This window comes from Muntiacus reevesi, chromosome 1 (assembly GCF_963930625.1).
Source record: "Muntiacus reevesi chromosome 1, mMunRee1.1, whole genome shotgun sequence".
NCBI lineage: Eukaryota > Metazoa > Chordata > Mammalia > Artiodactyla > Cervidae > Muntiacus > Muntiacus reevesi.
In genome coordinates, this window is record NC_089249.1 from 66,514,854 (window position 1) to 66,526,756 (window position 11,903).

Here is an 11,903-nt window from a genome sequence, read left to right on the forward strand (position 1 = left end):
ACGGTCCTTTCAAAGGTGTCATGTTTTGAAGCCAAACACATCTTAGAGTTATAGGGGGACACAGGATAGGCTCAAGTTGAATGTTTAAGACAGAGGATGTGACATTCTTTGCAGTGAGTACACACAGGCAGGCTTCTGTTGCTGTAATGAGCTGTCAATGGCCCACGCAGACTTCTGGGCTCCGTGTTCTTCCCAGCCCCAAAGAACGGCCTGTCTTTGAAGGGCTGTCAGTTCAGTGACTTCTCAGACTGTTGCAGCAGTCCTTATCTGGCTGCCTTACCGTCCTTTCAGGGGAGTAATTTAGGTGTAATAGTATTAGGGTTCTCCAGAGAAACAGAACCAATGGAGTAGAACAGGTAAGTGTAAGCAAAGATTTCTTATAGCAGTTGGCTCATGTGATTATTATGGCAGCTGAGAGAGAAGGCCCACAGTCTTCTGGCTGCAAGCTGGAACCCAGGAAAGATAGTGTCCTGAGGCCTGAGAACCAGTAGTGCTGCTGTGTTTTAAGGGCAGAAGATGGATAGTCAGCTCAAGCAGAGAGTGAATTTGCCATTCTTCTGCCTTTTTGTTCTGGTTGGGGGTTTTGAATGGATTGGATGAGGCCCACCCACAATGGGGAAGGCCACCTGCTTTGCTTATTAGTTCACCAGTTCAAACACTGGTCTCTTCTGGAAACACACTCATAGACACATTGGGGCATCATATAGCCCAGTCTGAGCGACACATAAAATTAATCATCATAGTAGCTAAGAGGTAAGAGATGATTCTTGTTACTCGGCCTGCATCTGTTTATTTACTGTGATGGGCAAATACTGTAATTAGAAGATGAGAACAGTTGAATCAGCCTCTCTTGATGGATACTTGCACAGAGCGTCCTGTCTTAGTGGATACTTTCGTACAGGGTCCTCTCGATGGATACTTGCGCACAGAGGCCTCTCTCGGCAGACACTTGCGCAGAGGGTCCTCTCTCGGCGGACACTTGCGCAGAGGGTCCTCTCTCGGCGGACACTTGCGCAGAGGGTCCTCTCTCGGCGGACACTTGCGCGCAGGGTCCTCTCTCGGCGGACACTTGCGCAGAGGGTCCTCTCTCGGCGGACACTTGCGCGCAGGGTCCTCTCTCGGCGGACACTTGCGCAGAGGGTCCTCTCTCGGCGGACACTTGCGCGCAGGGTCCTCTCTCGGCGGACACTTGCGCAGAGGGTCCTCTCTCGGCGGACACTTGCGCGCAGGGTCCTCTCTCGGCGGACACTTGCGCAGAGGGTCCTCTCTCGGCGGACACTTGCGCAGAGGGTCCTCTCTCGGCGGACACTTGTGCAGAGGGTCCTCTCTCGGCGGACACTTGCGCGCAGGGTCCTCTCTCAGTGGGTACTTGCGCACAGGGCCCTCTCTTGGTGAATACTTGCATAGAGGGTAATGGATACTGAGCAAGGCCAACAGGGATCTCACTCCATGTCTCAGGGGATCCTGGTGTGACTTCAGCAGTAGGACCCGCCTGGATAAGACAGGTTTCTAGCAATCCCTCTGAAGAGAACGCAGCTAGGGTGTTCTGTCTGCTACTTCCCCTCTCATCGAATACTCACACTAAACATGAGGACGTTCTTAGCCCTAATTTTTAGATGAAGAAACTCAGAATTGGAAAAGTCTTTACCATAGGCGAGTCAGTAGGCTGAGTAGTGGGTTCCAACCCAGGAATGTGGGGCTGTCATTCTTGTGCTTTCTGCGCCTTCCATGAGTCCTAGTCCTTAGTTCTGTGTATTCATTTCCTATGACGGCTTACTGCAAACGTGGGGACTTTAAAACAACACCTTTATTATTTCGTGTTTCTGGAAGTCACTGGGCACATCAGGGTGGTGGCAGGGCCAAGCTCCCTCTGGAGGCTCCAGGAGAGAGTCCTCCTGCCTTTTGCAGTCTCCAGAGCTGCCTTCTGTGGCTCATGGCCCCTCCTCTGTCTTTAGTACCAACAGCTTAGCATCTTCAAGCCCCTCCCGGCTTCCCTTGCCCTCTTCTCTGGGTAGTCAGATCTCCCTCTGTTTCTGGACAATTGTGACAGTATTGGGGACCAACCAGATGGGCCATAATTATCTCTCCTCTCAAGATCCTTAACTTAGTCATACCTGTAAAGACTCCTTTTGCCATATAAAGTAATATTCAAAGGTCCAAAAAATGAGGACGTGGGCATACCTGATGGGAGCATTATTCCAGCTGCCACACCCAGCCTTGCCCAGTGTGTTTCAGACATTAACAGCTATTGTATTTCACAAATTGACCTGAACAGATTCTTAGCTGTTAATGAAGCATTTTAGGACAATAATATATATATATATATATATATATATATATATATATATATATAAAATGCATTTAAGGAAACATGATTTAACCCTCCTTTGGTTTAGAAGTTGTGTCATCTAGTTAAATTCTCCTGCAATCTTTTTTTCTCCACTACTATTTTGATTCGCTTTTGAAAAGTAAGCAGAATGTGCCCTTCTTTCTCCCTCCTCCCATCTAATCTGATCTTCCAGAGGTAACTACTGTTAATATTTGGGTGCATATCTTTCCCAAGATTTTCTTAGAAGTAATAACTATTAACTAACCCTGTATCTGGATGAAGCCACATGTAAATGTATTCAGCTCATGTTCCTTCATATGCATTTTAGGATTTCTTTGGTTGACAAATTCCTATGGGAAAGCATCATTTAACTGCTATTGATAGAAACTGTCCTGGAGTTGTATTAATGAGAAAGAGGGAAACCAAGACTCATGTTGATCACTCCTTTGCGATAGCTCAGAGTGCGGATCTCTGGTCTGGCTTTTCAGTGATTCCATATAGAGGCAGTCTCTCACTTGGGCAGGTCTTTTTCAGATTAAAGGTAGCCATTGGGCCCCTTCTTTCCACCTGCTTCTCTATTTCTTACCTTAGAGCCTCTCGCTGCCTAAGGCAAGAATCTGGCAGAATGAAAGTTGGTTACAGTTTAGTGACATCAGCGTGGAAGCCATCCTACCAGGAGCTTCCAGAGATGGGGGTTTGGACAGCCTCGAGCCCAGGGCCTGCTTCTTACAATGGCGATTTCCGCCCTGGCTCCTCTAAAGTGCCTGGTTCTGAATTTGGCTTTCATTTGAAGGAAAAATAATTCCTTGGTTTTTTAATACCTAAAGACCTATGTTTTTCTTTCTGGGGTATTGAGGGGGAAAAATCAGCAAAGGGGAAAAAGGAGACGAAGCCTTAGCAGTTAAGAGATGCTGTGAAAACTATCAAGTCAGATCAGCAGTGAGCAGTCTCTTCACTGTCAACTAGAATTCCTCATGCTTTGCTTAAGACCCGACTGTGGCTTTTAATTCAGTTAGAGCACAATCCAAATTCCTTACCGTGACCACCCGTGTCCTGTGATTTCACTCCTGTCACTCTCTCTGTTCACCTGTGCGTTACTTTGCCAGACTCGTTCTTGCCTCAGGAACCTCACATTCACTGTCCCTCTTGCCCAGAGAGCATGTTTTCCCAGATTCCCCGTGGTTTCCCTGTAAGCTCCTGAAAGCCAAAAACAAAACGTTAACCTTCTTAAATCTACAGCAGCTGCACACACCCTCACCCCGCTGTGCTATTTTATCACTATTTGAGATTGCATGCTTGTTACATCTTCTCTGGCTAGAACGGAAACGCTAAAAGCCAGAACTGCCATGCCACTGGGTTCACAGGAAGTACTGTGTTTGTGTAGGTGAATGGATTAGAAGGGCTGGGGTAAGCCCTGGGGCACAGTATGGTCCCAGGGCAGCAGGCCTATGAATCAGAGTCGGTGTTTCCACAAGATCCCCAGGAGATTCTTACGCACAATAGTTTGCCAAACACTGCCTTTGGAACAATGGTTCTGAACTTTGACCACATGTCTGAAATACCCGGAGAAAGCTTTGAAAGTAGATTCTAATTTAATTGATTTGGGATATGGCCTGTATTCTTAAAAGGTTCCTGCCAGGGTAAATTTAGGGGACAGTCAAGGTTGAGATCCACTGCTCTGTTGCTGCACTATCACTAGCCACATGCAGCTATGCAAACACAAAACTAAATGCAAACTCAGCCTTTTAGTTGTTCTCACCACATTTCAAGTATTCCACGGCACACGGTCGTGGTTCCCGTAGTGGACAGTGGAGATGAAGAATATTTCCATCATATCAGAAAGTTCTACTGGACAGCGTGGCTTAAGACAGGGAGCTGAGAGAGCTGTTTTTGATTGAGTTAGGAGAGCATCTTTGGAAGTAAATGCTCTAGGGGAGAAAGGGAAACGGGGCCAACTCTGGGTGGGTGGGGTCCTTGGAACAGGAGCAGAGGCTGGTTGCTGACGCTTGATGGGGTTTCACCAGCAGGTGGCTCTCATGCCTCTCCCGCACCTCGTGCTGGAGCCCGAGCTGGCCCTTAGCCGTGGAGGGCAGAGCCGGGCACTGGGCATGCACCGTCGTCTGATTCTTCAGAACCTCATACAGTAAGGGTGGGCAGAGGTCCAGACGGTGCACGAGAAGGACGTGGCCGTCACCTCCTCCCACAGGTACATCTGAGACACATCAGCATGTGGAACAGTTCTCACAGAACACCTGCTGAACGCTGGCAGATCTCATACACCCAGAGCTGCAGGAAAGATCACTGTGTAGGACGAAAGGAAAACGCGATTGGGACGGGACATGTGGCCCTGGGGGGGAGCTGTGAGAGGAAGTGTTCCCTCATTCTGGGAAGCCTCTTCAGTGGCCGGGGGACCCGCCGGGACACACGGGGAGCTTCAGAGGATTGGAGCAGAGTACGGCGGCCGCACAGCGGCAGGCGGAACAGAGCCCTGCACGGACAGGCCTGGCCACGGGCAAACAGTGATGCAGAAGGATGAATAAGTGATCTGGAAGATAAAACAATGGGACTCGCCCTATCAGAACATCAGACACATTTAAAAAATGAAACCAATATTTGAGACCTATGGGCGAACATAAAGCGAGCCAATCTGCACTTAATAGGGATCCCAGAAGGAGAAGAGAAAAGGGGATCAAACATGTATTTGAAAGAAATTAGGCTGAAAACTTCCCAAACCTAAAGAAGGAATCAGATATCCAAGTATAGGAAGCTGAGAGAGTCCCAAACAAGATGAACCCAGACAGACCTCCCCCAAGACATAACTGAAATGACAAAAGTTAAAGTGAGGATCCTAGAGGCAGCAAGAGAAAGCAGTTACAAGGGAACCTCCATAAGACTATCAGCCAGAAGGGAGTGGGAAGATATACTCAAGGTCTTGAAAGAGAAAAATCTACAACCTGGGATACTCTACCCAGTTAGAGTGTCATTTAGAATTGTTGGGCTGCACCCCACGGGCCCACAAGCCCTGTGCTTGCCCTTCCCTGAGGCCAAATATGAGCCTGGAGCCAGCGACAGACACCAGTGGTTTAATGGATGGGGGCTCTCACATGTCTAAGGCAAGCTCCTGCAGCAACACCCCACTGTGTGCAGCGGGAAGGGGGCAGGACTTGGCGGCAGTCTTCGATCCTGAGGGGACGTTTCCAGTTACGGGGGGATTGAGGTGAGGTTAGGTTGTCTTACCTGTTTCCAGGGAAACTGGCAGAGGGTCATGCTCCTCACCGCTGCTTTGATAAGTGATCACAGAGGAGATACTCTGATCTAAAGGTTAGAACCATCACTAGCTGATGTGGGGGCACGCGTACACGGCGGTCGGGCATGTGAGTAGGTTGCAGGCCCTTGTCGAGCAGGGGATGTACTTGAAGCAGGACAGCCATCCTGGGGACCTGATCATACACTCCACCCCTACATCCCCCACGTGACCCTCACAGTCCTTGTCCACCTCTCTTCCGTGATCCTGGGGACAGGTATGTTGGGGGCACTGTAACCGAATACCACAAATACCCTGGCAGCAGCCAGAGTACCAGCAGTAAGATTCCTGGTGTGCTGAGACAGTCATTTGCCAGAATGGGGACAGATTTTGGAGCCAAGCACTCACTGGGTTAGTAGAGAGGAAGCCAATAGGAGCAGCAGGGCCCTGTCTGCTTACAAGGAAGGTAAGGCCACCCCTGGTTTTCACAAACCCAGAGCCACCTGCATGGGGCAGGGAAGACCCTAACTCTGAAGGAGACATCCTAGTGCTCTAGCCAGAAGTGTTTTGTTAGCAGTGCACACATTAGGTCTTCCCAAATGAAAAACAGTTAATTCTCCTAGTTGGACTTGTGTGTCCAGCCATATTCCAGTCCACACAGTGTAGCCTGGGATAAGGGGCTCGTGGGTAGTCACCCTGGCAAAGTGTGAGTGGTATTGTGTGGTAACGTTTGCTGACAGGTCATTCTGGCATGTTGGCATGTGGAGCAGAAGCTGGTAAGAGTATTACCCCTCCCGCCACGGTCAGCCCTCCCCCATGTGGTCTCACGAGCCAGGTCAACTTTTCACAGAAGTCCCGAGGAAGACAACAGTGGCCTCTTGCAATACCCCTAGCAATCTGAGTCATTTCTCAGTGAGGGCATTTTTGCCGCTCAGTCCTCAGATGGACTCCCTCTGCACAGGCTAGGGACGAAAGGTAAGGCGTCTGACAGGCGCAGCACGGGGAAGACAGGACTGGGAGCAAAACACAAGCAGTGTCCACATCCTGAGATGATACCACAGCTGTCCTGGTCTGTAGTGCCGTTCAGAAAACTCAGGGTTTCAGTCGTAGGCAGGAACACGTCCAAAATCACACCTCCAGTGGCCACCTAGCTTTCCCTTGGGGGTCTGAACCACAGCCACTCCATCCCGACTTTCAAAGGTACTCCCCTCCACAGTGGCCAAAGCAGCTGTGCAATGCAGGTTCCTCCAGTCAGTGAAGTTTAAGCTAAGCCATATTTAAGTCAGAATGACTTCTCCATATATCTGTATGTGAAGATTTCCCCATCATTTCCCTTTTTGATTGCAGTTCTTTGATAGATCAAAGTATATGTCCTTCAAAGCAAGGGCAAATGCTGCCTGCACTGTGTCCAGACCATGTTCCTCCATGCTAGGCCTCCTTTATATTTGCCTAGTTTGCTACATTGTGGGAAAACTGATCAGACACTATTGATAAGCTCTGAGGTATGTTAATGGGGAAACATTTTAGAGGCTACATATTTTGTCAATTATACCAAATTGTTACACAAACATGGTACATGTGCTTTTAGCAATAGACATAAAGCAAGTAGCGTTACATATCATGAGTAGTTACACTCTGTGACAGCTTCACTAGAGAATTTTCTTCTCCTCCTGAACATCAGGGCAAAGTGTGGCTAACAGAATAAGTTTCATAAATCTAGACTTCAGTTAACAGTACTAGAATTTAATATCCACTGAAACATAGTATTTTTCTCTCCAAAATTACCCTCATTTCCACTAAACACAGCCAAATCAAGACTGATTTATTTGCAAAATGAGTCTGGTCAATTGACTGCATAGGCTCCTTGAAACTTGCTGTGGTGGAACTCCTCAGGCGTCTTAGACTGAATTCCCAAAAGGCCTTTCGAGGCCAGGAAAGTCAAGCCATCAGACTCTGCCTTGGTGCAATCCCCTCTTACAGAGGGCCCCCAAATACTGAGATTCCTGAACATGCCAAGAGAGCGTCTTTCCCATTTACCTGATAGGGTTGCTTGGAACCCAAGAATCTCCACAATTTCTAAAGGGACCAGGCAGAAAAGAAGAATGTTTCAGTTCTACCCATAGGTATAGTTTACCAAATTGCTGTAAGTCATAATTAACTTCAAGTAAGGCTTCTCTATATCTGGAAAACACAGATTATACTCCAGACCAAAAAAACCCAAAAAAACCCCCCACAAAAATTATAACCATATTCACCAGTTAACTCAGCTACCAATCCTTTCAACTTTTTATGAAGTTATCAAGTTTTCCCCTAGGATTCTCTGGTTACTTAGGCACTTCAGCAATATAATCTGAGATTTAACAGAGACCTGTACTTGTCTAAAAGTCCTTCCTCTGAATCTTCTTGAAACATTGAAGTAAAGCATGAAGTAAAAGCATCAGAGTACAACAATAACTGCCTATAAATGACAGAAGACTTTAAAAGGCCCAGTTAAACTTGATTACAATGTAATCAATACAGAAACTCGGTTACAATAACTAGAATTATGACTGATGATAATCTTGTGCCTTAAAAACCTTAGTCTCTGGCAAAAACCAAGGAGCAAGTAATTGTGAACTGTTTTTCATTCCAGCATTTCCTGATTGGAAAACTTAAGCTTTAGTCTTCCTCTCCTAAGAAGGCAAAGGTAGGTAAACTTAGTCCCAGCTGGCAATTAATGTTGCAGTATTTTATCCTGTTTGAAATGACCCAAATACTCAGTGAATTCTCTTCATTTAACTTAAATTGTCAAAACCTGGAGAGACTGTTCTAGATAGGCATTCACAAAACATAATTATTCCTAGGGAGTTCACCCAAAAGCTCTTATCTCATGTACATTTCCTTAAAGTTTCATCATATTAAGTAGTTTTCCTTGCAGACAGATTTGCAACAGACATAATAAGGTCTTATTTGATCTCTAGTAAATCTAGGTATACAACAGAAGTAGAAGTATCACACTTATCATTGATGACTCTAAAGACATATCTGTACTAATCAAACCAACAAGCTTAAGTAGTTTCAGTACCTGATATCGATTTAGTACTGAACATTTCTTAGGTCATGTGAACCTGAAATTGAAATTCATTCTAGCCAGTTTCTTTTATACTTCTGAAAATTTATTTAAGTGCTTTAATTCCTTTTAAGCCATTTAAACAGAGCTCATCCAGAAACCAATCTTGGCCATGCCATTTGGAGACACAGACATGCCAAAACCAGTTTTAGAATGTCAAGAGTCCCATCTTGGGCATCTTCAGGGTTTTTTTTTCCCCAGTTTCTAAACAGCCAATTCAGTTAAAACAAATAACAGTAATAGTAATACATATCACTCACATTCATATGCATCAGTTTCAGAGGAACATGAATCATCATTCAAGTTACTAGGACCTCTAACAGGGGTCAAAACCAGGGAGAGACAACAGGACTTAGACTCAGGTACTGGGGACTCGTGCGTGCACCCAAGGTAAAAGTCAAACCAATTACAAAGGTTCAGTTTGATACAATAGCCGAGCCATTAGGGGCCGTTACTCTCCATACTTTCTTGGTAGCTCTCATTCATCAAAGACAGCCACTCCCAGGATTGCCCCACAACTTTCAGGATTGCCCCCTGCAACTTTAGGGCCCCACACGCTAGTGGACAGTCCCCCCAACTTTCCATTGCCCATCCTCATTTCCCAGTGTCTGTGCTCATGGGAGTTTCCTTTGTCTCCTTGCTGGCTCTGACAATTATTGGGCCGTATGTTTCAGGCCTGCAAGCCCTATACCTATCCATCCTTGAGACTGAAGAAAGAGCTGAGTCAGCAACAGAGACCTCAGTGTCTTAATGGGTTCGGGGATCTTACATGTTTGAAGCGAGGTCCTGGAGTGATACCCCACTGTGTGTGGCAGAAGGAGGGCAGGACATGGTGGCATGAGAAATTCTACCAGGCAAAAAAGAACTTATACCAATCCTTCGTCAACTCTTCCAAAAGACTGGAAAACTCCCATAGTCATTCTATGAAGCCATCATCACCCTAATACCAAAACCAGACAAAGACACTACCAAAAAAGAAAATTAGAGGCCAATATCTTTGATGACTATAGATGCGCAAAGTTCTCAACAAAATATTAGCAAACCATATCCAATAGTACATAAAAAGGACCACACACTGTGATCTAGCTGCATTAGTCCCAGGGTCCCAAGAATGGCTCAGCATGTGCAAGTCAGTCCATGTTTGATACACCACACCAACAAAAGACAAAAACTACATACCATTTCAATAGATGCAAAAAAAGCATTTGATAAAATTCAGCATACATTTATGATAAAAATTCTTACCAAAGTGGGTATAGAGGGAATATATCTCAACATAATAAAAGTCATTTATGACAAACAGCTAACATGATACTCTGATGAAAAGCTGAAAGCCTTCCTGCTAAAATCTGGAACAAGGGAAGGATGCCTATTCTCACCACTTCTATTCACAACAGTACTGGAAATCCTAGCCACAGCCATCAGAAAACAAAAGGTATCCAAATTGGAAGGGAAGAGGTAAATTTGTCATTATTTGTAAATGGTATGATAATATATGTAGAAAATTCTAAAGACTCCACATGAAAAGTACTAGAACTGATAGATGAATTCAGCAATGTAGCAGGACAGAAGATTAACATACAGAAATGAGTTGCATTTCTTTACACCAAGAGTGAAATAACAGAAAGGGAAAGTTTTTGTTTTTTTTTTTTAAACATCCCTCTTAAAATCACATTAAAAAAATAGTTGGAAATACACCTGACCAAGGAGGTGAAAGATTTATATTCTAAGAACTATAAAACATTGATAAACAGAAAGATGATAAAACTGAAGATGATTAAAAGAAATAGATACCCCATGCTCTTGGATTGGAAGAATTAATATTGTTAAAACTTTAGGCCATTGTGCCCAAAGCAATCTACAGATTTAATGTGATCCCTATCAAATTACCCATGATATTTTTCACAGAAATGGAACAAATAATGCTAATTTATATGGAACCACAAAAGACCCTGAATTGCTGAAGCAATCCTGAGGAAAAAGAACAAAGCTGTAGGCATAATACTTTCAGCCTTCAGACAATACTATAAAGCTACAATAATCAAGACAGCCAGACATCTTGGAGTATGACGTCAAGTGGGCCTTAGGAAGCCCACTTGTGGCCGCTGCTGAGTTTTCCAAATTTGCTGGCAGCAATGCAGCACTTTCACAGCATCATCTCTCAGGATTTGAAATAGTTCAACTGGAATTCCATCAACTCCACTAGCTTTGTTCGTAGAGATGCTTTCTAAGGCCCACCTGACTTCACATTCCAGGATGTCTGGCTCTAGGTGAGTGTGAGTGATCACACCATCATGATTATCTGGGTCATGAAGATATTTTTTGTACAGTTCTTTTGTGTATTCTTGCCACGTCTTCTTAATATCTTCTGCTTCTGTTAGGTCCATACCATTTCTGTCCTTTATTGAGCCCATCTTTGCATGAAATGTTCCCTTGGTATCTCTAATTTTCTTGAAGCAATCTCTAGTCTTTTCCATTCTATTGTTTTCCTCTATTTCTTTGCATTGATTGCTGAAGAAGGCTTTCTTATCTCTCCTTGCTATTCTTTGGAACTCTGCATTCAAATGGGTATATCTTTCCTCTTCTCCTTTGCTTTTTGCTTCTCTTCTTTTCACAGCTATTTGTAAGGCCTCCTCAAACAGTCATTTTGCTTTTTTTACATTTCTTTTTCTTGGGGATGGTCTTGATCCCTGTACAATGTCACGAACCTCCATCCATAGTTCATCAGACACTCGGTCTATAAGATCTAGACCCTTAAATCTATTTCTCACTTCCACTGTATAATCATAAGAGATTTGATTTAGGTCATACCTGAATGATCTAGTGGTTTTCCCTACCTTTTTGTTTAAGTCTGAATTTGGCAATAAGGAGTTTATGATGTGAGCCACAGTCAGCTCCCAGTCTTGTTTTTGCTGACTGTATAGAGCTTCTGTATCTTTGGCTGCAAAGAATATAATCAATCTGATATCGGTGTTGGCCATCTGGTGATGTCCATGTGTAGAGTCTTCTCTTGTGCTGTTGGAAGAGGTTGTTTGCTATGACCAGTGCGTTTTCTTGGCAAAACTCTATTAGCCTTTGCCCTGCTTAATTCTGTACTCCAAGGCCAAATTTGCCTGTTACTCCAGGTGTTTCTTGGCTTCCTACTTTTGCATTCCAGTCCCCTGTAATGAAAAGGACATCTTTTGGGGGTATTAGTTCTAAAAGGTCTTGTAGGTCTTCAC